The 24,319-nt window shown below is 37.1% G+C and overlaps 1 long non-coding RNA gene across 10 annotated transcripts in view; it reads right to left on the bottom strand.

Moving 5' to 3' along the window:
* LOC144307046 (uncharacterized) overlaps window positions 1–24,319 on the bottom strand; it is a 199,417-nt gene that overhangs the window by 169,125 nt on the left and 5,973 nt on the right. For 8 of the 10 annotated variants that reach the window (XR_013374006.1, XR_013374013.1, XR_013374012.1 and 5 more), the window contains exon 3: window positions 6,766–6,884. This is a non-coding gene — a long non-coding RNA (uncharacterized LOC144307046). Of the gene's footprint in view, window positions 1–6,765; window positions 6,885–8,530; window positions 8,763–23,196; window positions 23,404–24,319 lie in introns of those variants that run through there. The other 2 variants (XR_013374007.1, XR_013374014.1) reach the window with 2 other exon arrangements.

Here is a 24,319-nt window from a genome sequence, read left to right as displayed (position 1 = left end):
CCCATCTTATAACTGAGAACACAAAGCTTCCAAAATTGGAGTGAATTGTCCAAAAACACAGAGCCTTTAGCTTTGATTTGAATCTAGGTTGTCTGGTGTCCATGATCTTCTACTCACTGCTATGCAGTCATCAAATAAACAGGGAGATATATATCCTTATAAAATCTCTCTGCTTAAAGTATGAAAACCATGGTATGAGGGCAAAGGAAGGCATAGCTTACTGGGTGGTAGGAGGGAGGCAGGGTTAGGAAAGTCTTTGAAAGTTAAGTAGGAAATCACTTAGGTAGTAAGTTGGAGAATGACATTTCTTGCAAACATAAACCGAGAGACTATGTACTTTTGGGAAAGGGAAATTACAAATACTTAGATGTCATTAGTATACAAACAGAAGCACATACATTCACTTTTTTTTTTTTTTTTTTTTTTTTTTGGAAATTTGCTGCAAAGTGAGTTTTCATCTGCAAAATGTATCCTCCTTAAACTGAAGCCAAAAATGTATTTCAGGTGAAGTTATCTTACGTATTAACTCTAAATGATTATAACTGACTGGTGTGCTGGAGGTTGATTAAATTTCTTCAGGATGGCTGATCACTTCAAATTCCAACTATTTTGATTTTACCAAAAAGCAAAAGATAAAATATTTGACCAGTCTAAACTGCACAAAGACAGAGAATTCAAAAGTTCACATTTCTTTTATATTCTATCTGTATAATCCAGCCTTAGAAATATTTTATCTTCATAGTGAAAACAGTTCTGTTTTCTTTTTCTTTTCTTTTCTTTCTTTTATTTTTTTGGTTTTCTGTTTCCATTAGCATTTCTGCTCTTATAATCTCTGTTTTTAAGTTATTTGAGCATTTTAAAAATATCATATTGTGGTCTATTTTATAACAAAATCTTTAATGAAATAAATATGCATACAAATACAGATAGCAACCTAATGAAGTAACTCTGTATTATTAAAATGGATTAGGCTATTCACTTTTAAATCTTTCTAATAGCCCTCCCATACTTAAAATCATTGGGGTCTTTTTTCATTACTTCTTAGACAATGAATCATATTTCCAATGAAGTATGTTTCTTGAAATGTTTTAGAATTTCCTCTAAATAGAATAGCTAATATTTAGAGGCACTTGGGTGGCTCAGTTCTTGTGCATCTGCCTTTGGATCAGGTTGTAATCCTGGGGTCCTGGGATAGAGGCCCGCATCAGGCTCCTCACAGGAGATTTCTGAATCTCTCTTTGTGTCTCTCATGAATAAATAAATAAATAAATAAATAAGAAGATAAATGATTTTGAAATAAAAAAGAAGAGTTAATATTTAATGTTCTAGTGCATGACTGGTGTCCCAAGTAAACAGAAGTGGACAGTTGGTTTTGAGATTGACAAAACTGCATGCAAAGCATGGTTTCAGGGCAAAGGAAGGCATATCTAAGTGTGTGCTGGGAGGGAGAGAGGGATAGGGACTTGTGTCACTTCCACACATGCTTTTTTCTTTGGGTAATAGACGCTTCTCCACTTTGGAAGAAACACTTTATGAAGAAATCCTATAAAATTGCTTTAAGCTGTGCAGTTAGGAATACCAAACCTCTGAGTTTATAATTTAACATAGGCTACGTTGAAGTCTTGTATACTCCATGAGAGCATGATCCATGTCTGTTTTATTTATTTTTTACACTCGCCTGCCCCCAAACACCTGGAGATGCTACTTTAAGCAATGCTAAATATTGATGAATAAACGAACACAGTTCATGTACTTAAAAGGATTTAAATTCACTATAACTTGAATTTCACCATTTCATAATTTAGGTTTCTTTGCAATTGGTCCAAATTCCCTATAGTTTTTAATATATTTGAAGTATGTCTAAGCATCGCATCATTAGCTGAGATAAATTCCATTACTTGATATTAATCTAATGAGTGAGATTGGTAAATTCATTGTCACATGTTATATTATTTATGGATCTATCACATCACATAAAAATGTAAGTTTAAAGCAACAGAGAAAATAGATTTTTTTTTTTGAGAAAATACATTCTTAAAGAAGAATAAACTGGAACAGACTCACTAGAAAATGTTAAACTTTTTTGGTGGATTTTGGTTTTGTTAAATTCTTAAACATGTTTGGCCTAACACATTTCCCTTTAATTCCCTTAATATACCCTGTGGATTTCCACAGAAATGTGAACCGTATGTTTCTGATTCATTTATACTTAACTCATCAACATGTTTGGTAAAAATGATTTGAAGCACAAAGCCCCACGAACAGTTTTTTGTGGGCTCTTTTATTTTAGTTAGTAAACAACTGGAATCTGAACCCAGAAATCTTGGGGCTTCATTTAATACTCAAATTCCATAAAGAATGAGAGAGTTCTTAACTGGATAAGGCACACTGTGCCTTTGACGGCGCCTTGCTCCAAATCTTGCAGCTGGGAGGAATTATTCTGATAGTTTACTCTATTTCTTGTCACTTTTATTTTAGAGAATATAAGCCTTTGATGGTGCAAAATGTGTTTGAGTTCGGGACTAGATGCCACCCTGTCAGCTCTGTTGGTTTATGCAGGCCTAGGTAAGTGCTATAAGTGCCCTGGGAGCCTGCTCATCAAGGGAATCCAGACTCATTCTTTACCTTCTGCTACTCTATTTCAAATTAGAAATAAATTTAAGAAATTAGAAATAAAATCCTCTGGCTGTGAGATATAAGTAATTTCTGTAGATGAAATTTAAAATTTCTGTAGATGAAACTTAAAAATTAGCATACTGAAATCAGAATAATAAAAAAAAAATAAAAAGCATATGCAGAAGTAGACACAAGTCCCAAACCCTCTCTCCCTCCCAGCACGCACTTAGGTATGCCTGCTTTCCTTTGCCCTCAAACCATGCTTTGCATGCAGTTTGGCCAATCTCAAAACCAACTATCCAGTTCTGTTTATTTGGGACACCAGTCATGCACTAGAACATTAAATATTAACTCTTCTATTTAGAGGAAATTCTAAAGCATTTCAAGGAAGGGAGGCTTTTCTCTCTGTGTAGTAAATTAAGAGTAGCAAGCAGGGTAATTCTGCAATCTCTCAGGACCCACTCACTACAATTTGTTTATTTATGCAGGGAGAAAATGACACAGAAATTTTTACCTAACTCTGTCCAGGATATAGGGGAGTAAGTGTAAAATTATCTATTTAATGACTACTGTCATCAAGCTAATTATTCCTTGGTATTCTAGTCTAACCCCAGCATCTTTGATAAAGCACTGGGACACATCTCTCCAAGTTTGGGAAAAAATACACAAAAGGTCTATGTCTGTGTACTTCATGAAAAATGGTTAGTCCCAACACTGGCTAGTTGCTCCCTGCCATTAGTCTATCACCCCGTGGGGGTTTATTTTTCTCATTAAAATGGCTGACATCTTGTTTTTTGGAAATTAGCAAGCACACCTCCTGTTCCTCCTCCTCCTTCACGGGCACTCCTCCAAGAGCTGTCAGATCCCAGTTACCCTGTGGTTTGTATTTATAAAGACCTTAACACTCTGTAAAACATTAGAGATAATCTGCTTACTCTGTTGTCTACTTTCTCTCTGCCCACCCCCACTACTCCATTACCCAAACCCACACCTTCCCTGTTACTTTTAAGGACGCCTTGGGAAACAAGATCTTAGGTCTAAAGGCATTCCTTTCCTTCTGTTACTCATTGCAAATTAGAAATAAAAATCCTCTGGCTATGAGATATATGTAATTTCTGTAGAAGAAACTTAAAAACAGAGGATTAGCATACTGAAATCAGAATAATCCGAAGGAAATGCCTAAGGAGAAAAACAGCTCCCTTTCATCAGTTCACTCTGGAATTAGAGATAGATGAAACAGATATGTGTGGTATTTGCAGAAGAAAGAGTGCTTTTCAACACAGAGCATAAAATCTACCTTCTAAATTTCATAAGCAAAGGTCCTGATCATTTATCAAACTAGAGTGGTTTAACTTATCAGGAAAAAAAAAATACAGTGAAAGAAAACTGTGGGGAAATGGGTCCTGAGCCACCCATTTAGAAACATTCCTGGCCCAAGGTATCGTAAAAAACAAGGCATCAGAGGGAAGTGTGTTGTCCATCACCTAAATCATTAAGGATTTTTTATTACCCTGTTTACATAAATCATTCTGCCCTATGAAGATAAAAAGTCTGAATGGTCTCACTCTCCAGTGGGAAGAGGAAGAAATTCCTAGGATATATATAATTTTTTATATTTATTTTTATCCCCATCTTCTAAAACTTTCTTTTAAAATATGTTGTATAATATGAACAATACATTAGTTAGTAGTACACATACATTTTACATATAAGTACACAGATATTGAAAGAACAGGATTAAAATGCCATAGTTTTGTTTTGTTTGACTAATAGGGATGCATAATCAAAACTTTTTGGAGCTGACTGACATAAAAATCAAATCCTGGTCTGGTCATTCTATATCTGAAGCATAGGTCCAGACCTGTAACAACTTAGCTGCTTTCCCCTGGACAACTCATTAGGTCTCTCTGAATCTCCATGTGAAATCCCAATATTAAATTAGATACTGCCTGAGGTCCCTATTAGCAAAATGCTAGTCACGTGTTGTACACATGCTTGTTAAAACCAGTAACTTGAAACTCATAGTGACTTGTAACTGAACATATATTATAGAGGTGAACAAGACAATCACCAAAGAGCTGGGAATATAACAGTGGAAAAAATTAAAATTTTTCTATTCTAGCCTTTATAATGAGGCTGCTAAGAATAGCTTCGTTCTACTGTACTAAATGGTTGCATGTTGGATACAACATGGTCTCTGTCTCAGGAGTTTCCTAGTGGTGAGTTTATGAACATAGCTTATGCACACAGCATAGGGAAAGCTCTTAATGGTCACAAATTGGAAGCAAATGAAGGTTCACCTGTTAAAGGTGAAGAAAGAGAATGTTAACATAATGTAGAGCCAGTTTTTTTTTTGTTTTTTTTGTTTTTTGTTTTTTTTTTTTTAGAGCCAGCTTTGATAAGTATTCTAGACCTTCCTTAGTTGCATCCTCATATTTCTATTATAGAGAACTTTCTGGTGATTCTATGGTTTATTCAAAGCCATTTTCTTAAATTTTTACAATCCATGTTCTTAATTGAGATTCTTAGATGTATCCTTATGGGTTTAGAAAGTCAGTTCTTATGTTCACTCAACTGATCAAGGTCTACTCTCTAATTACATCGATCAACTATAAATTACATGAAGTACTCATTGCTTTTTAAAATTCAAAGATCTTTATGTGATGTATTTCCCTTACTACATCTTTGATTTCTTGAAAAGAAAAACCAGTGTTTAATTCACTTTGGACCCTCCAAAGCACCAAGCATGATATTTTTCACAGAGCAGGCACTCAACACATACACCGAATGAGCGAATGAATGCTCAAGAGGAGAGCAGTATCTTTCCAAAATCTAGAAGAGCTTTCTGAAAATGTCATCTGTGAACCATTTGAATCATTCGCTCTTTTGAGACCTTGTGTAAATGTACTTTATTGGGCTCCACTTCAAACCTATTGACTCTCTCAGTAATAAGCTCACCAAGGGATTCTGGTCAATGTGGTAATCTGACAGTAGGGATCTTACTGTAGTGGTGCGGGAGTAGGGTAGGGGCCAATTGAAAGTAGATTGTAATAACAGTTACAACATATTGAGTATTTATGACATGCCAGGCTTTGTTGTAAGCATGTTGTATATAGATTTATTTATTTAATCTTCGTCTTAACCCCTATTTATGAAGTACTGTTAGTAGGTCCATTTTACAGATAAGAAAACAAAGACACAAAAAAGGATAAGTCATCTGCCCATGGTCAACACAATTAGTAAATGGGAGAGCCTGAATTCAAAACCAAGCAATGTGGTTCTAACCACTTAACCACTGGGTTAAATTGCCTGACAGGAGAAGGTGGGAACAAACAAAGTTCTAAGGAGTTCAAGAGAGAAAAAGATCACTGTGCTGCCATAAAAAGAAGCCTTCTCACTGAGAAAAAAATGAATGATGTGCTTCAGTGGCTGCGAGCTATTAAAAGCCATTGTGAAGATATGCTATGATAGCTTCTTCCTTAACAGCAGGTTGCTGAGCTGCTCATACACCCATCACACCCCAATCACAAATGTCATTCTGGGAGTTTATGGCTCTGGCTGATCTGAGCTGTCACCCAGGGGACTTGGGTTCTAAGTGTAGGGGAAAATTGAGAGTTACAGGGAAGTTTAGACAAAAGGCGAGATATCTAAGTGGAATTAAAGATTCCATATAGTGCATAAATAAAAATGTGATTTTAGAAAAACATAGTATATTCTTCCTTGTGGACACATGACAAAGTAGGAGCAAGGAACTTCTTATATGCCTTGATGCTGGCCCACGTTATATGAAATTTATCAAAATGAAACAAATATGGAAATACAGACTCCAGACTAAGTCATTCTCACCAGCCTGAAGAGAATGCAGTTCCCTGGGGGGTTGGGAAAAGTCACTGACTTGGGTTTAGGGTCCAAGGGTTCAGCCAAAGGAGGTGCTGATAGGCACTTCACACTTCAGTCCTCTGAATAGGAAGGATTGAGATCCATTCACCTTCTTTTCTGTCTAGTTGTGATACCCAGTTGTCATCAACAAGAGTGATATAATGTCAAATATGTCCTTCTGAGGCAGCTTCCTTTCAATAAGATATGAAGAACTTTGATCTCAGTAGTCAAGGGAAACAGGTTTAAAAGAGAACTAAAACCCAGAATTACCTGTGTCATTGAGATAGACACACACTTCTAGTCATCAAATGTTCTGAATGCCTCCTGTATGCCAGGCATAATACGGGTCTCTGGTGGGAGAATTTCCTGCAAATCACACCGAAAAGCACCTAAAAGGATAAAAAGTAATAGGAATAAGCCAGAGTCTGGTCACTGGATCTAGTGAACAAAACAGGAAAGCACATAAAGCAGATCATTCTTTTGAGTGATGGCCTTGAACACTAAAGTTCCAAGGTAAGGTTTGAAAAAAAAAGGGGGGGGGGAGTTGTGTTCTCTTTCCCTCAACAAGGTAGGATGATTTTTTTTAAAGCAAATACTAAACATAAACTTCACAAAGGGAAAAGTCTTTGAAAAAATATGCACCAAAAAGTAACTTTCAGCATGAATATTTCAATATAACTCAGCATGCATTCAAAACGAAATGTGAATTATTCACTATCAAGAAAGTTCAAAGCCTCCAACTGAATTTGTTTGACCTCCTTGGCAGCAAAATAAATATGATGGGTGGTCTGGTTCAGGCACCTGTCCAAGTCCAATCCCATTACATTTTCATAGTATCAACATTTAAAAGCCCCATTCCCACTGCATCAACAACAGCACATGGGAACATCTGAACACATGGCAACCAACACGTTATACAAACACGTTTTCTCTACAAGTCAGACTGTCGTTTTCCAGAAAGTACAGACTCAGCAAATGAAGAAGGGATTTACATGTTACAACTCAGAGCTCTGGCACTTGAAAGACATCACTTGGACTTGAGGAGTTAAGATTCATCTCATATTATCCAGTATGCTTGGCAGAAGCATGGTTATAATTTTCTAGCTCAAATGGCAGAGAAGAGGCTAAAACACAGGTTTTCTGACCTTTAAATCAGTCTATTTTCTATTACACAGGATGCATCTTGGTTCAGTTTTCCACATCACGGAAGCCTGGTATAGAGTTACTATCCACCAACATCCCCCCCCACACACACACACACCTTTAATGTATAAGGTGTAGCCTATAGGCCAGGTAACTTAGATTTGAGTGTACAATTATGCCATTAATTCTGTGTACCCCAACAAGTCCCCTAAGTTTTCTTATATCCACTTTTTTTCTAGCCTGTAAGTATATTGACTAAATTGAAGGGTTTTGAAAGGACTGTATGAAGATTCCCCAAAATTACAAGCACCAGGCAAATATGTCAGTATTAATAATCATCATCATCCTCCTGAGGTTAAAGATTATATACACACTTGTTCAACTGAATAACTCAACTTTTTTTAAATGCCTGCTATGCATCAGGCACTGTTCTTAACACTTGCGTAAACTGATTTAATCTTTACCACAAACCTACAAAAGAGTTGCTATTATTATTCTCATTCTACATACAAATGTCTGAGGCTCAGAAAGGTCAACAGAGGAACTGAGATTCTAGGACTAGAAGCTCCACTCCATGGTGACTACTGCATAAGGCATATGATGTAATTAATGGCACTGGACCAGGAGTCAGCAAACCTCTATGTTTCAGGGACCTCCTAGCCAGAGCCTCGAACCAAACACATTGTTCATGAAGCACTTGCCAAAGTCACTGATGAGAAGCATGTTCTTTTACATGTCACTGAACCCCACTTTGCCCACCGGCCTCAAGATGTGTGTGAGGCTAGTGAGAAAACACATCTTGTATGGGAGTAATGGACTATTAGTGGTATCTGTTAAGAAACAAATGCCTTTGAATAAAGAGCTAGACTGGTTTGTTCCACTCTTGCTTTACCTGTTCTGTGGTCTAGTCTAGTAGCTGGTGATTCAGTTTTGATATCAGGATAGAACTTGGTGATTCTGTTCCCATGCATATCAGAGCCAGGGGATGCTGTAAGCCATGAAAGACTATGAGGCTGCTGCAGGTCCGTATGCAATGTCATGCAAGGACCAAGATCACTTCCTGTGCCATATCCTGAGGTCTCCACATTTTTGGCCAATCACCCCAGTAGGTCTTCCCCTCTACAATTGATCTGTCCGACAACTTTTAAGGCATGAATAATGCAAGATTGTGACATCATCATGACCATAGTAGCGGGTTGAATATTGTCCTCCCAGTATGTTACTTTATTTGGAAATTGGATCTGTGCAGGTGTAGAAATTTATTAAAAATTTTTAGATAAAATCATCCTGGTTTTAGGGTGGGCATGAAACCCAATGATAGGAACCCTTATCAAAGAAAGGACAGGGAGATTTGGGCACAGAGATACCCAGGCACAGAGGAAACAGAGACACAGGAAAGAATGCCATGGTTAGATGGAAGCAGAGATTGGAATGATGCAGAACAAACCAAGAAACACCAAGGATTGCCAGGAGTCACTGGGAGCTAGGGCCTTGGGAGGGAGGATGGCTCCCACTTTGATTTCAGACTTCTGACCTTCAAATCTGCGAGAAAATAAACTTTGTCTTTTTAAGTAACCCAGTTTGTGGTAATTTGTTGTGGTGGCCCTCAGGAATTAATGCACCACTCCTACTGCTTATTCTATAAAGAATCACAAAAGGTATTTCAATGACTTTAGAGTTCACTAAAGAATCAGAGATTCTAAATTCAGGACTAACTTTAAAATTCTGTAAATCATACTTTGTCTGGGGAAAAATTATGTTAATCATACTTCGCATACAGAAAACACAAGCCATTACTGGCAACATTTATTTTCACATTTGATGGTCCAATAATGAGAACAAAAATCTATTTACAGTCCAGAGACTGTTTCCCCTTGTATAGCATACTTCTACATAATTATAAAAGAGCATGCTCTTAAAAAAATGTTCTATGAAAATAAACTTAAAGGAAATATTTTAGAAAAAAATTAATTCCAAGAATATAATAAAATACTGTTATATTTCTGCCATCAAATAACTATTTCAAGACATATTTTCATTACTTTTGGTTACTACTGATCTATCTAGCCCAGTTTAAAATCTATTACACAGTAAAGTTCATTTAAAATATTCACTAACCCACATTTTTCCACAACCTAAATAACTAAGAACCATCAAAGATGATTTTTTAAATATATTTTAACTGGGTTCATTTATGCATTTTGGACTATTTTGTCCTGGATTATTACCCAAATGAAACATAGACGAGACCCCAAATTTTCACTTATTAGGAAAAAAAAGCCTGTAAAAATTTTATGCTTTGCAATCAAAGGTAGTACTCCCAGCATGGTGCCTGCTACCCATGCGCAGCTGTGAATGAAAAAAATCAAGGTGTGATTAAACAGTCTTTTTCATATTATCCTCCCTTAAAGGTTTTTTAATTGGAACACAGCCATCATTAACAGAGCCTGTTCACCAGAAGCCTTTGCTCCCCATGACGAAAGGAGCCACCCAACTTCTGGCTTCTCCTTGCCAAGTTGATGCCTGCTACTGACGTCTCTCAACAGTGTACCCGCTCTGTCCCATGTCAGTTTTAATAAAGGAAATAGCATGAAAATAACTCTGTTTATAAGCTTTTGACATCCTGTGGCTTCATACGAAATTTAATTTTCACAGCACAAACAGGAAGCACTGGGTTAGATCTTCTCTCCTGTGTACACACACCTCTTTCTCCCATCCCCATTCTGGTCCTCCTTCCCTGTCTCCCCACGTCCCTCTGTGGTAGGACTGCGTGCTGGTGGCTTGCCCTGAAAACTTCAGAAGCATTTTGTGCTTCCTTCTGTGTGTTCCCTGCATCTATTTTGTTGTCAAAACACCCCTTAACTGAAGCTGTGTCCATTTGTGTCATGACTCCAGCTCTCAGATCTCCCATTTCCTGTCACCTGAGTCTTCTCCATGACACCCCTGGGCAGACTTCTCCCTGCTGGGATCCCTCCCCCACTCTCCTTCTAAGTAAATATGCCTAAAACATTACTTTCTTCATGGAATTCACCTGCTTAATATTTTGTTCTGGTTCCCAATTGTTCACTAGATAGAAGTACTAACCCCATAATGGGTTTTTCAACTCCCTATGATGTTGCTCAATTAATGTGTCCATCTTTCTTTCTTTTTTTTAAGATTTTATTTATTTATTCAAGAGAGACACAGAAAGAGAGAGAGAGGCAGAGACATAGGCAGAGGGAGAAGCAGGCTCCCCGTGGGAGGCCTGATTCAGGACTCGATCCCAGGATCCAAGATCATGCCCTCAGCCAAAGGTAGACTCTCAACTACTGAGTCACCCAGGTGCCCCTTCCTTTTTCTTGTAAATCCCAACATAGCTATTATTCAAGACAGGTCAATGTGCACATTGCTTCCTTTCTAGCTGCACCTCCTCCTTCTCCTGTGTCATGGTTACTCTTTCAGCCTGTCCCAGCTTCCCCTTTGACTTTGGTCACAGAATGTCCTTCCTCTTACACACCATCAGAACTACCAACTCTTAAAGACCCTGCTCAGTCCTACTTCCTCAGAGAGTCTTCTACACTACTCTACATAATAATTTTCTACCTCTGAAATAATTAACCCTTGTTCTTTTTTTTTAGATGTCTCTTGCTATCCTTCCATCTCTCCTATTCCCTCATGCTCAAAGAAATTGGCTCAGACACCTGGTTGGAGACCTGTTGGCTTTATCTTCTCATTAGTTTTCCAGTTTATTTGCCCTTTCTTGGCTCAATTCCTTCCTTGTTCGGCCTATATAGTATCACATTCTCATCAACCTGATCAATAGTCCCACCTCACCTTGACCTCCAGCCTTGCTATCTCCAGTGCTGATCAATAAATTGTTTAGTCCTTCTGTTTTTGTTTTTTTATTTCCAGTAGCTACTGGTACAAATTTGATGACAATGTAGATTAATTAGCTCCTTTAAATTTTCTATTTGCATTTATGACTATTTAGCAAATTTTCCCTACTCTCACTCAGCTTCCTTTTCTTTTAAGTCTTTTGTAGAGTTTAAGTGCCTAACCTGTTCCCTTTTCCTTTCATTCTCTGCAAATTGCCATCAGAAGATATAATCTTGTTCAGTATCACTATTGTCACATTCAGATTTGCCTATATTTCTCCCTAGTCTTAGAGGAAGAGTGCCCTTAACTCTCCATGGCTGCCAATCCCTTCTCCTTTCATCTTCTTTGGGTTCCACTGTTCTAGTTCATCCTCTCCCTTAGCTTCTTTTGTCAATTTATAACATGCTCAAAGCATCCCCATATTTTTTTTTAAGATTTATTTATGTTAGAGAGAGAGAGAGAGCATGAGTGGGGTGTGGGGCAGAGAAAGAGGGAGAGAGAGAGAATCTCAACCAGATTGTGAGCTGAGCATGGAGCCTGATGGGGAGCTGAATCTCATGAACCATGAGATCATGATCTGAGCTGAAATCAAGAGTCAGACACTTAACCGACTGAGCCCCCAAGTGCCCCAGCATCCCCATATTTTAAAATGTCCCTGTTTCCTTTTTGGCTTTGCAAGTAAACTTGTTAAAGGAATAGCTATGTTCCCATTTTTATTCTTAATTCCCAACCTGAGCCACTGCAATCTAACTCCTACCCCACTGTTTTACTGAAACTGCTTTCAAAAAAAAGCAGTTTTGTGTGTATGTACATATATACATACACAATGTATTAAGCCACAAGAAGGAAAGAAATCCTGCTATTTGTAACAACAGGAATGGACCCTGAAGGCATTATGCTAAGTGAAATAGGTCAGCCAGAAAAAGACGAATATTGCAGGATCTCACTTATCAGTGGAATCTAAACACAAACAAACTCATAGAAAAGGGTATTAGAAAAAAAAAAAGAAAAGAAAAGAAAAGAAAAGGGTATTAGATCTGTGATTACCAGAGATGGGGAATGGAGGAAACAGATGAACTGATCCAAAGGTACAAACTTCCAGTTGTAAGATAAATAAGTGCTGGGGAAGGAATGTATGACATGATGACTAAAGTTAACACTTATGGTATATTTAAAAGTTTCTAAGAGAGTAAATCCTAAAATTCTCATCACAATAAAGTGGGGGGTTGTGCCTATATGAAATGATGGATGTTAACTAAACTTCTGTGGCAATCATTTCACAATATACTTAAGTCAAATCATTATGCTGTACACTTTAAACTTACACAATGTTGTATGTCAATTATATCTCAATAACACTAAAAAGAAAAAAAGAACAAAAAACAAAAATGTTGCTAGTTACTCTTTCCTACCTGCCAAATTCAATGGCCTCATTCCATCCTTGTACAGCATTCCACAGTTGTTTGCCTACACCTTCACTTTCATGACATACCTCTGTATTTCCTTCTACCCTCAAGATTTCTCCTGAGAGTTTTTCACTGATTACTCTTCTTTGGCCTAGCCTTTAAACATGGGTCTTTATGAAAATTATTCCTAAGTTCTCTCTTTCTATTACTAATATTCTTTCAAGATGATTACTTTGATTCCTATAGTTTTATGTGATTCTTGTATTCTGATTACTCTTCAATTTACTTCCATCCTCAATCTAAACTTTAGACCCATATTTCTAGAAGTCATCAAATTTCTTTTTTTAAATATTTTATTTATTTATGAGAGAGAGAGAGAGACAGAAAGGCAGAGGCACAGGCAGAGGGAGAAACAGGCTCCATGCAGGGAGCCCGACGTGGGACTCGATCCGGGGATTCCAGGATCACGCCCTGGGAGGTGTGTGAAGCCCTGAAAGTGGCGCTAAACTGCTGAGCCACCCTGGCCGCCCCAAATTTCTGCTGACGCTTCAAATAACCTACAGAAACCTGAACGCAGTGTTTTCACTTGCTCCTTCCTCTATCTTCTTTATATTTGTTAATAGCTTCACCAGAATACTTGTGGAGATAGTCATCTGAGACTATTTCCTATACCACACCTCTAAGTCCAGTGGGTAACCAAGTCTTTACTCATTCTACCCTTCCAAACTGCTCTCACCTTCATCCTGAAAACCTAAATTCAGGTAATTCTTGAATCTTCCTAGTTTATTGCAAAAGACATCTAATGAGTCCTTCCTTCAAGAGTCTCTATCTCTTTCAGTCTACTCCATGTATCAGCCCTAATGGTATTTCTGTGTTGCTAGACCTATCTTGTTACATACATGACCATGTCCCTTTTCTATTTAAAAAAATCAACACTGATCTGAAATATGTTTCTAAAAGTTAGCGTTTTATCTTCCCAAGGCAAAATAAGGTCTACACATAAAAGCTGGGTGAGAAGACCAGCATATAACTTTTGCCCACGTGATTTATTTTAAAGATTTTATTTATTTATTCATGTGATATACAGAGAGAAAGGCAGAGACATAAGCAGGAGCCTGATGCAGGACTTGATCCCAGGACCCCAGAATCATGACCTAAGCCAAAGGCAGATGCTCAACCACTGAGTCACCCAGATGCCCTTGCCCACATGATTTTTATTTGAGCGATGGTTCTTATTTTCTTCCTTTGTCCAAAGGACCAGGTGCCATGTATGAAACCATTCCTTCCTCTTTCCAGATGCAATTCCCTCTACTCCACAAAGGGTCTGTCATCAGTGGTTACATACCAGCTTCATTTGCCTACTGTGGCAGTTGAGTTGTATCTCACAGTTAAAAGATGGAATTTGGGCTTCAGTGAGCTCTCTTAAAGATGTCTCATTTATTTCTACAGAAAAGTATTTTCACTTGGCAATAAAATTAATGTCACTTTTTAAATGCCTGCTGCAATGTCCAGCATCCTGGCTTTCCAACTGGAATAAGATAATAAAGATTAAAGGAACTCACCTAATTCAAGATGGGCCTGGATTTCCAGGATTATTTTTGAAGATTTACATTTGTTCCTTTGCATTTTACATGCACAAACTAAACCATCAAGCTAATAAAGCTGCTTTCAGTCTACTCTGACAGCACATGAAGGTACCTACTCACTATCAGTGCCAGCCTGGGTATCATGCAAGTCTTAACACATGGATCTTCCCTCCCACCACAGCTGGGAGAATTTGGGGATTTTTTTTTTTTAACTTTAAGACTTGTACAGGCTGTTCTTCCACTCACCTTCCAATGTGAAGCACTACTTAGAAGAAGACTGAAAGCCTGATTTTGTGTTGGTTTTTAAGCCTTTCACAAAACATAAATATTAAGAGTTTTATCTGAGTTTACTTGTACTGTCTCACTCAAGATGGATCTTAAAAATGCTTTAAGAATCTCCCCCTGGTTTGTCATGTGTAAGGGTGTGTGTGAGAGCAGGAAAGTAGAAGCCAAGGATCAAGTTTGTTTATCTTAAAATTTTTAGCTTGTAGTCAATCATTTCATTTTAATGTGCTACATCATACCACAGTAATTGTTTTAACCCATTTCTGCCAGTCTACCAAACTTTCTGTGAAATCAACTTACTTTGTCTTTTCGAAATTGCCCTCCAGAAAACAAGAGAAATAGAGATCTGAAGTGATTGTATGAAGAGTTACATCAGAATCCTACTATTTAAGCAGAGTTTGAGCTTGTTTTTTTCCTCACAACTTTGTACATATTTGCCATACAAGGCCCTGAGATATCTATATTTTGCAGGATATAAAAACTCTTAGATTAAATGGATCAATCAACTCATTAACTAATAATTAATTAACATTTAATTAATTAACTTTCTGCTTCACTTGTCTTCTAAGTACATAGCTGTTAACATTTGTTTAGGGGAGCCAAACATGATATACTAACAGTCGTTTTCATAAGCCATTATGCTATGTTACAGAAGTTGTGGGATACAAAATCATGTAACTATAATGTCCTCTTTAAAAAAAAAAAAAATACACCCTTCCCCCACCCTAAAGAAAAGCTATAAATTTAGGCCAATATAAACTTGTCAGAGTTCTCCCTCTCAATTTCACACCAGGGCGTGGTGCTACACAGCTGGGGAGCTGAGCTAATAAGTGTTGAAAAATGAAAAATGCTGCTTTATGGCATCACATAAACTGGCAAAAAGATTACTTTTACCTCCACCCCATTTTTGACAAACAAATGCCAAAATGTAGATGCTGTAAGAATGAGATTTTATGGTATTAGACCCATGGGGCAAACAGAATTGTCTTGTGGGATTTTCTTTTTATTGAATACTATATGTAATAAGAAGTGGCATAACATTTATAAAATCTAATCACTTTTTGTTCCTTTTTGAACCTCAAAGGGGTCATTTCTAGGAAAGCTGTTGGAAACACTGCATAATGATCTATTTATCCAGTAGTGAAAGAGGATTATCCCTTTTACAAGGAGACTGAGTTTTCCCCAATAGTAGAAATACTGTAATATGAATGCACAAAATGAGCACTTTAAGGAACATCACATTCAACAAATATTTATTGAATAACTATAATAAAGTTCAGAGAGTGAGGCTAAGTGCTCTTGCGTAATTTACATTAAATAATATCATCAGGATCAAGTTGTTTTTCTTGGGATGGTTTGCTTCCTAGCTGATGGCCATTCACTCACTCACTCGTCACTCACTAGCCATTCATTCAGTACTCAGCCAGCAAACATCTATTGCAAATTTACCATTTCCCAGTTCTATAGGCCCACTAAATCATGAGAATCCTGCCATTACAGCAGATATCCTAAATTTATCATGAGAAGAAATCCCTTTATTCAGGGACTAGAAATCAGCCTGATAGAGCCAGAACCACAAAGTGAGAAAGAGAGAGAGAGAGAGAGAGAAAGAGAGAGAGAGAGAGAGGCAAAAGGGTACCTTGTCAGGAACAGTTCTTCCCTATAAAGGTGCATATTGAACTCCAGTGAAAAAGGGAGGAGAGAGCTTAGGCCTCTAGGTGTTCTTAAGAGTCCAATGACCAGGAGTTTCTGATTGTAAAATTAGAGAACTGTGGTTGTCTTTTCTTCCTATGTCTTCCTGATTTTTCCATATCTAAAAGCATATCCTTTCTCCTCTGAGCTTGCTAAAATTTTACCTATCACTCTTTATAGTAGCTCTTAGTATTTATCTTATATTACAAGTATGTACACCTTCTGTCTCTCTACTAAATGTAAAATCCTTGAGGGTAGGACCAACGTTTTATGTATCTGTCATTCACCAACAGTGTTTAACATAGTACATTAGGGATAGTCTATATAATCAAATACTCATGGCATCATATAATACTTACTGTAGTCATCAGTAAAGACAATAAGTACTAATTGAGAAAACCAAAAAGCATTACTAACATTTGGGAAACATACCATCTGAGTAGTCCAAATTGTATGCTTATTAGTAAATAATAGGATGAAGTGAGGGAATTCTGATCACAGCTTTTAAAATGTGTAATTACATGAAGAAGCCACTGAAAAGTGACCTTCAAATTCCCAAAAATATTTGAGTATATTTTATAGGATAAGTTGAAACTTACAATTACATGAGCTGAGTCATTTTACCATTTTTATGTTCCATAATTTAATAAAATGCATCACTGGTGTATTTCCCTCTCCAACAAATCCAAATTCTGCAAATGGCAGATGGCTTTCAAGAATGAATCTATTCTCCTGTCATTGCTACTACTGGGTTACCACTCAGTTTACAACTACATACATCAAAATGGTAAGAACAAGAAGGATTTTGGTGAATTGTAATAGGTTCTAACTATTAGGTAGATGGCTATAACATCTATCTGTTTTCTCATCATCCTGCTGCAATACACTCTGAGCCACACAAAGGAAAACAGAAGGTCTTTAAGAATACAGACTTGTCGATCTATCAGTGCTATTAACATTTTACCTAATTTGGCTAAGTTTAATAAAAAGTTTCTACTACCAATACTTGGGTAATAGTTACTAAAGTTTTGATATCTGGTTGAACTTTGAGGATGACTGCAATTGTGACGGTAGTTCACTATATCTCCACATCATATCTAGGACAGTAGCACTGATTTCTGATTTCATGCTAGAAGAGAGGATTATTACAGCTTTCTTCTTAAAGATTTGGTTGGACTCTTCAAATTTGGAAAGTGGTGAATATTGGACAACTTTACATTTACATGAGACGTCTGGATATGTGAGTAATCACCAATTTGGTATCACTTACAATGAGTTTTTTTCATCCACTTGAATTCTAATGATGGTCATCACAATACAACTTTCACAGGGCTAGACACAAAATACTCAAAAGGCTTAGGTGAGCTTAAAGTAAATCAACCACAAACAGCAGGGCCTGACAGAAACACTCTTATTAGAGAGGCAATACAGCACTTCTTCAAACAATGTGGGAGAGGGGCAAGAAACTTCAGCAGAAAAACTTGGAATGTAGAAGTGTGGAATGTGGTGACATCTTTCGAGGAAATGATTTAGTCAACCACAGGTCAAAAAAAGACAATAATTATAAACAATGACAACCTCTAAGAACAGCAGTCATAGCCACAAATTAAAGTTTTTTCTTCAAAGCGCTTCATTTTGAGCTTCAGATACCAAAATAATTTCTATAATTAGCATAACCTTTGAATGTAAAGAATGCTCTTTTCTTCTAATGTTATACGATCTAAAAGAAAAAAAAATTTGGTTCTTTACAGTATTCTGTGTTGTTTGGGGGGGGTTGTTATTTTTTGAGGGGGGAGGTCATATGAATCTTTTAAATGAAGTCCTCAGAGAAGTTTCTTGGATTGACTCTATTGGAAATATCTCAGAGATCTGCAGAACACATTTAAGAAGTTTCAATATCACATTCTGTATTTTCCTTCTCCTTCTTTTTTCCTTACTCAAAAATGAACAAGTCCCCTTTTCTTTTTTTTTAATTTAATTTTTCATGAGAGACACAGAGAGAGAGGCAGAGGCAGAGACATAGGCAGAGGGAGAAGCAGGCTGCACAGGGATCTCAAGGCGGGATTCGATCCTGGCACTGCGGGATTATACCCTGAGCCAAAGGCAGATGCTCAACCACTAAGCCACCCAGGCATCCCTCCCTTTTTCTTTAAAGATTTCAGGGGTGGAGGGTGGGGGGCAGCAGACTTTCCACTAAGCAGGGAACCTGATGTCCATGGGGCTCCAGCCCAGGACTGGATCCTGATCTGGGCAGAAGGCTGGTGCTTAACTGACTGAGCCACTGAGATGTCCCTGAACAAATCCCCTAAATAATTTTATAAGAGAAACACGGTGCTTTACACAGAGCACAACTCGATAAAAATGCATGGACCCTGTGTTTATGGCCAGGGCCATGGGTCAAATCAAAATCATGTCCTGCATGAACTGAAACAATCAAAAGATTTCATTTGCTGTACATTTTTATGTTTTCTGGAAGTTTGCTTTAAGATGAAGAACATATTTATTGATAGTTCTGTCTTCACGTTGATCAATTGAATGGCTTAAGACAATAATAAGATTAGAGTCTATGTATGTGAATCAAAGGAAACATGGGATTTGCCTTCTCTACTTCCATTCGGTATGCCTTCTCTGAATAAGCAACAAATTGGTGGTAGCTATTACCCAGAGTGGCTTCCAGATGTTAACCACGTGACTAAACAGACCTCCTCTCTGATGAGACTGGCAAGAGAGGGAAACTTAGTGTGTGCAATGATTTTACTAACTACAAAATGTACCTTTTTGTCTATCAGCTCCACCTGCACTATGTAAAAAACCTACATAAATAGGATATGTTTTTGTGGGGAAGAGGAAGATTTGAATCTGTATAGCATAAGTGAATCCATTCTTTTTTTAAAAAAAGAATAGCTAACTAAATAAAAGCTGATTATTTATTTTTTAATGCTTTACCTTTTTTTAGATTTTAAGTCTTACATCCACACTTTATAGAAAGAGATATACATGCTTACAGTCTATGTTAAGATATAGCAAGCACTTTTAATGTTTTACATAGTCTAGGTAAAAATTTGCTGTTAAATGGTTTTCAGCTAAAGTTGAACATTGATGCATTTTATATTTCTTTTGTGTGAAGAAAAATAAATAATTCACACTTTTGCAAGTGAAGTATGTACTTTTCCTGGCTTTCTTGAAATTATATTATTATTAGAAGCAAGTGCCAGCAGGCTTCATGGGTGGCATTTCTTACTGAGAAGCAAGACATGAATCAATATTTTTATTAGAGTCAACCCACTTGTCTTCATAAACAAAATATTATTAATGTTTCTCCATTTAGACTTCAATGCTAGTAAGAAGAACATACAAATCGTTGGAAGAGAGAAATAAACGACTCTGATAAACAGTTTTTCAAAGACTATCATTGGTGCAAATTGACACAAGAAGTTGAGATTGTCAGTTAAAAAGTTTCAAAAGCTGATGTTTAATGTGTTTTTTTCTAATGTATTGAGTAGACTGTTTATTCATCTCATACTTTTGCTACTGACACAGCTGTAGTTAATGAGACTTTTGAACATCCTTTGTCTATTATGCATTCTCTAATGACCATGTAAATATAAATTAGTGGAGAATATGGGGAAAAATTAAGTGAAAATTCTTTCTTTCACACACACACACAACCCCACACAGAGTGCCTTCAGTGAAGAATAATTGCAAAGGACATAGCCTAGTGGCAACATTAAATGAAAGCTCTTTTTGTTAATACTACTTTTTAGGGCCACAGTGTGGGAGTGGGAAGTGAAAAAGAAAGTAAATGGTCTGATGTGGACATGCTAGGTTGGAGGTGGCTGAGCTTATATAGGTGCAGCTATAGAGGGCATTTGGGCTCAATGAAGACTGATCCAAGGAAGAGAAGATAGACTTAAGTTTTGAAGGATGGGACAGGGGAAAGCTACTCCTGGACAATAGGTCAGAATGGGTAAAGGCACGGGGCAAGAGGCAGCACAGCACATCTGAAGAATTCTTAGAGTTCAACCTGATAAGAAAGTAGAACAGAACTAATGAACAATCAAAGAGACAAACAAAAAACCAGACTCTTAAATACAGAGGGTGATGGGTGAAGTAGAGGGGATTGAGAATGTACTTGTCCTGATAAGCACTGAAAAACATATGGAATTATTGAATTATTATATTGTATACCTGAAACTAATATAACATTGTACCTTTATTATACTTCAATAAAAAAGGACAACATCATATGTTTTCACTCATACATGCAATATAAGAAATAGTGAAAGGGATTATAAGGGAAAGGAGGGGAACTGAGTGGGAAAAAATAGAGAGGGAGACAAACCATGAGAGAGACTCCTAACTCTGGGAAACAAAGGGTTGTTGAAGGGGAGGTAGGGGGGATGGGGTGACTGAGTGATGGGCACTGAGGAGGGCACTTGATATGATGAGCATTGGGTATTATACCATATGCTGGCAAATGGAATTTAAATTTTAAAAAAATGAAAAAAGAAAAAAAGAAAAAAGTTTAAAACGCCAAGAAAAAAAAAAAGAATAGAATAGGAGATTGGCTGTCTTTGGAAATAAACAGGGAACTGAACAGTTTTTTGAAAACTGATTTTGTAAAATCAAACCTTATATTAGATATTTTACAAAACTTAAAAACCAATTCTGTGAAGAATCCTTTTATATAGTCTAGGTATTTAGAATATAAAGATAAAAAAATCCAGTTTGCCTTCAAGAAGGTCAAAGAAATAGACACTCACTGAAATATAAATTATACTATATTTAACCTATCTTGTAAATTTAGACTTTGACATGCATATCATACTTTCTTAAAATGAGGCATTACTATAAAAATAACCCCATCTGCTAGTTGTTCCCACACATGGATTTTCAAGAATCATCTTAAAATTTGGCATTTTCTAGACAGGGTAACTTTACCTCACCAGTGTACAAGACAAGACAATCCTTTGGAATGTGGAAAGAAAATATTAAAACTTCTTGATATCTTATTTTATCCTATGTTTTAAATTTCTACTTTGGTTTATGTATTGTATATACATAATACATCACTCAATAGTGCCTTCATATGGGATCCCCGGGTGGCGCAGCGGTTTGGCGCCTGCCTTTGGCCCAGGGCGTGATCCTGGAGACCTGGGATTGAATCCCACGTCAGGCTCCCGGTGCATGGAGCCTGCTTCTCCCTCTGCCTATGTCTCTGCCTCTCTCTCTCTCTCTCTCTCTCTCTGTGACTATCATAAATAAAAAAAATTTAAAAAAAATAGTGCCTTCATATAATTTATAAATAAATAAATATGCACATATAAGAAATGTGATAAAAATGTTTTACTAGTGAAACATATAATAGAAAAATTTTGGAGACAATCACTACAGAACTTAATTATTTTTCTCCTACCAAATAAACTGGATGACATACTAGCTAGACCAGGTAAATAGCATTGCTTTGGTTTAGTATATGTTCTCATTCATTTGGGGAATATAAATAATAGTGAAAGGGAATATAAGGGAAGGGAGAAGAAATGTGTGGGAAATATCAGAAAGGGAGACAGAACGTAAAGACTGCTAACTCTGGGAAACGAACTAGGGGTGGTAGAAGGGGAGGAGGGCGGGGGGTGGGAGTGAATGGGTGACGGGCACTGGGTGTTATTCTGTATGTTAGTAAATTGAACACCAATAAAAAATAAATTAAAAAAAAATTAAAAAAAAAAAAAGACTTTAAGGCAAAAGGACCGCTAAAAACCTTGTTTGTTAGGAGTTGGAATGAACTTGTGGCCAGTAATCCTATGTGTTGTTGCTTTCAAAAATATATAAGCATGAAATAGGGTCATGCCTAAGAACCAGACATTTCTAGGGAGTCCTTTGGTGGGTTCACAATACTTTTAAAGTACATTCAAAATTGTGTGTGTGTGTTTGTGTGTGTGTGTGTGACTGTGTATTGGTGTCTGTTCCTTTCTTTTAAGATGGTCCGTAAGTGTAAGCTGAATCTTAAAGGACACCGTGAACATGCCTCACCACTCTCCCTACCGTCTAATTAAGAGACCTGCCACAGGACAACATTCTCTCTTCATAGGCTGGCTGACTTCAGTGCTCAAATCACATATGTCACATTTTAAACAAGTGGCCTTCCTGGATTATGGCTCTTTCTTTTCCTTGTCCTTTATGACCTAGTTCTTCTTTTCACTCAGCATCATGTCCTAATTTTGTCGGATTCCTACCACAAGATTTCTTGACAACGGGCTTTGTGTTTTTCAAAGAATTCTGCTTCCCAAGTTAAGGTGGAAACCAGTCCTAATATTGTGATCCTAACTCTGGCCTTGTCTGGTTTTCTCCAAGTCTTGGCCGGTCTACCTCTAGCTACTGCCAATATGACCAATGACAAGCAGGTGCCCGAATGAGTGTAGAGTTTCACTCTTCATTTTCTCTTTTTCTTCAAAATATAACTCAATCAAAATGTAACTTAATTCAAGAAAGTAATATTTATAATTCTGTTGTAGGTATTTCAAAAGAATACAAAGATAAATAAAATATTTCTGGCTCTTAAGAAAGTACAACTTACTAGATCACAAGGCTCACAGGATAAGTATTCACATTTAAGTTTCCTACCTCAAATCTACTGAACCTTTCACCACAGAACACTGACAATTTTGTCTATAATAAGTTTGGTATTGTTTGTGGGATTTCAGACTTTCAACACAGTTTAATAAAGATCTCTATTTTCACTTATTTTTTTAAAAGATTTTATTTATTTATTCACTAGAAACACACAGAGAGGCAGAGGGAGAAGCAGGCTCCTCGCAGGGAGCCGGAAGCAGGACTCAGTCCCTGGACCAGGATCATGCCCTGAGCCAAAGGCAGACGCTCAACCATGGAGTCACCCAGACATCTCTATTTTCACTTCTATTCTTTTACTTTGTTGACCTCTGTGAAAGCAAATGAAAATAATGTATACAAATAAAACTGTATAAGAAATGCTAAATTAACATCTGCCACTGCTTGAAACTCCTATTATTTTGTCACTTGCATCCATTTATCTACTGGGATAGAAGGCATAGAACACAGAATTTACCATCTTAACCATTTGTAAGTGTACCATTCAGCAGTGTTAAGTACAGTCACATTGTTGTAAGACAGATGTCCAGAACATTTTCATCTTTCAAATATGAAATTCTATCTGAAACTGTACCCATTATGTAATTCTTTCCACTTCCTCTGGTAGTCATCCTTCTACTTTTCTCTTTCTATAATTTTGACTACTCTAGATACCTCATACAAGCAGAGTCATACAGTATTTGTTCTTTTATAACTGGCTTATTTTGCTTGGCATAATGTTCTAAAGGTTCATTCATATTTAGCACGTGACAAAATTTACTTGCTGTTTAAAGCTGAATAATATTTCATTGTATATATGGATAGATGCTAACACTCATATCATTTTGGACATTTGGGTTGCTTCTATCACTTGGCTATTTATTATAAATAGCACCGCTATAAACATGGATGTGCAAATATCTCCAAGACCCTGCTTTCCCCTATGACCCAGCAATTGCACTGCTGGGGACTTACCCCAAAGATGCAGATGCAGTGAAACGCCGGGACACCTGCACCCCGATGTTTCTAGCAGCAATATCCACAATAGCCAAACTGTGGAAAGAGCCTCGGTGTCCATCGAAAGATGAATGGATAAAGAAGATGTGGTCTATGTATACAATGGAATATTCCTCAGCCGTTAGAAACGACAAATACCCACCATTGCTTCAACATGGATGGAACTGGAGGGTATTATGCTGAGTGAAATGAGTCAATTGGAGAAGGACAAACATTATATGGTCTCATTCA

Source organism: Canis aureus, chromosome 38, assembly GCF_053574225.1.
Source record: "Canis aureus isolate CA01 chromosome 38, VMU_Caureus_v.1.0, whole genome shotgun sequence".
Taxonomy (NCBI): domain Eukaryota; kingdom Metazoa; phylum Chordata; class Mammalia; order Carnivora; family Canidae; genus Canis; species Canis aureus.
Note: the sequence above shows the minus strand (reverse complement) of the source record. Positions and strands in the feature narration are given on the sequence as shown.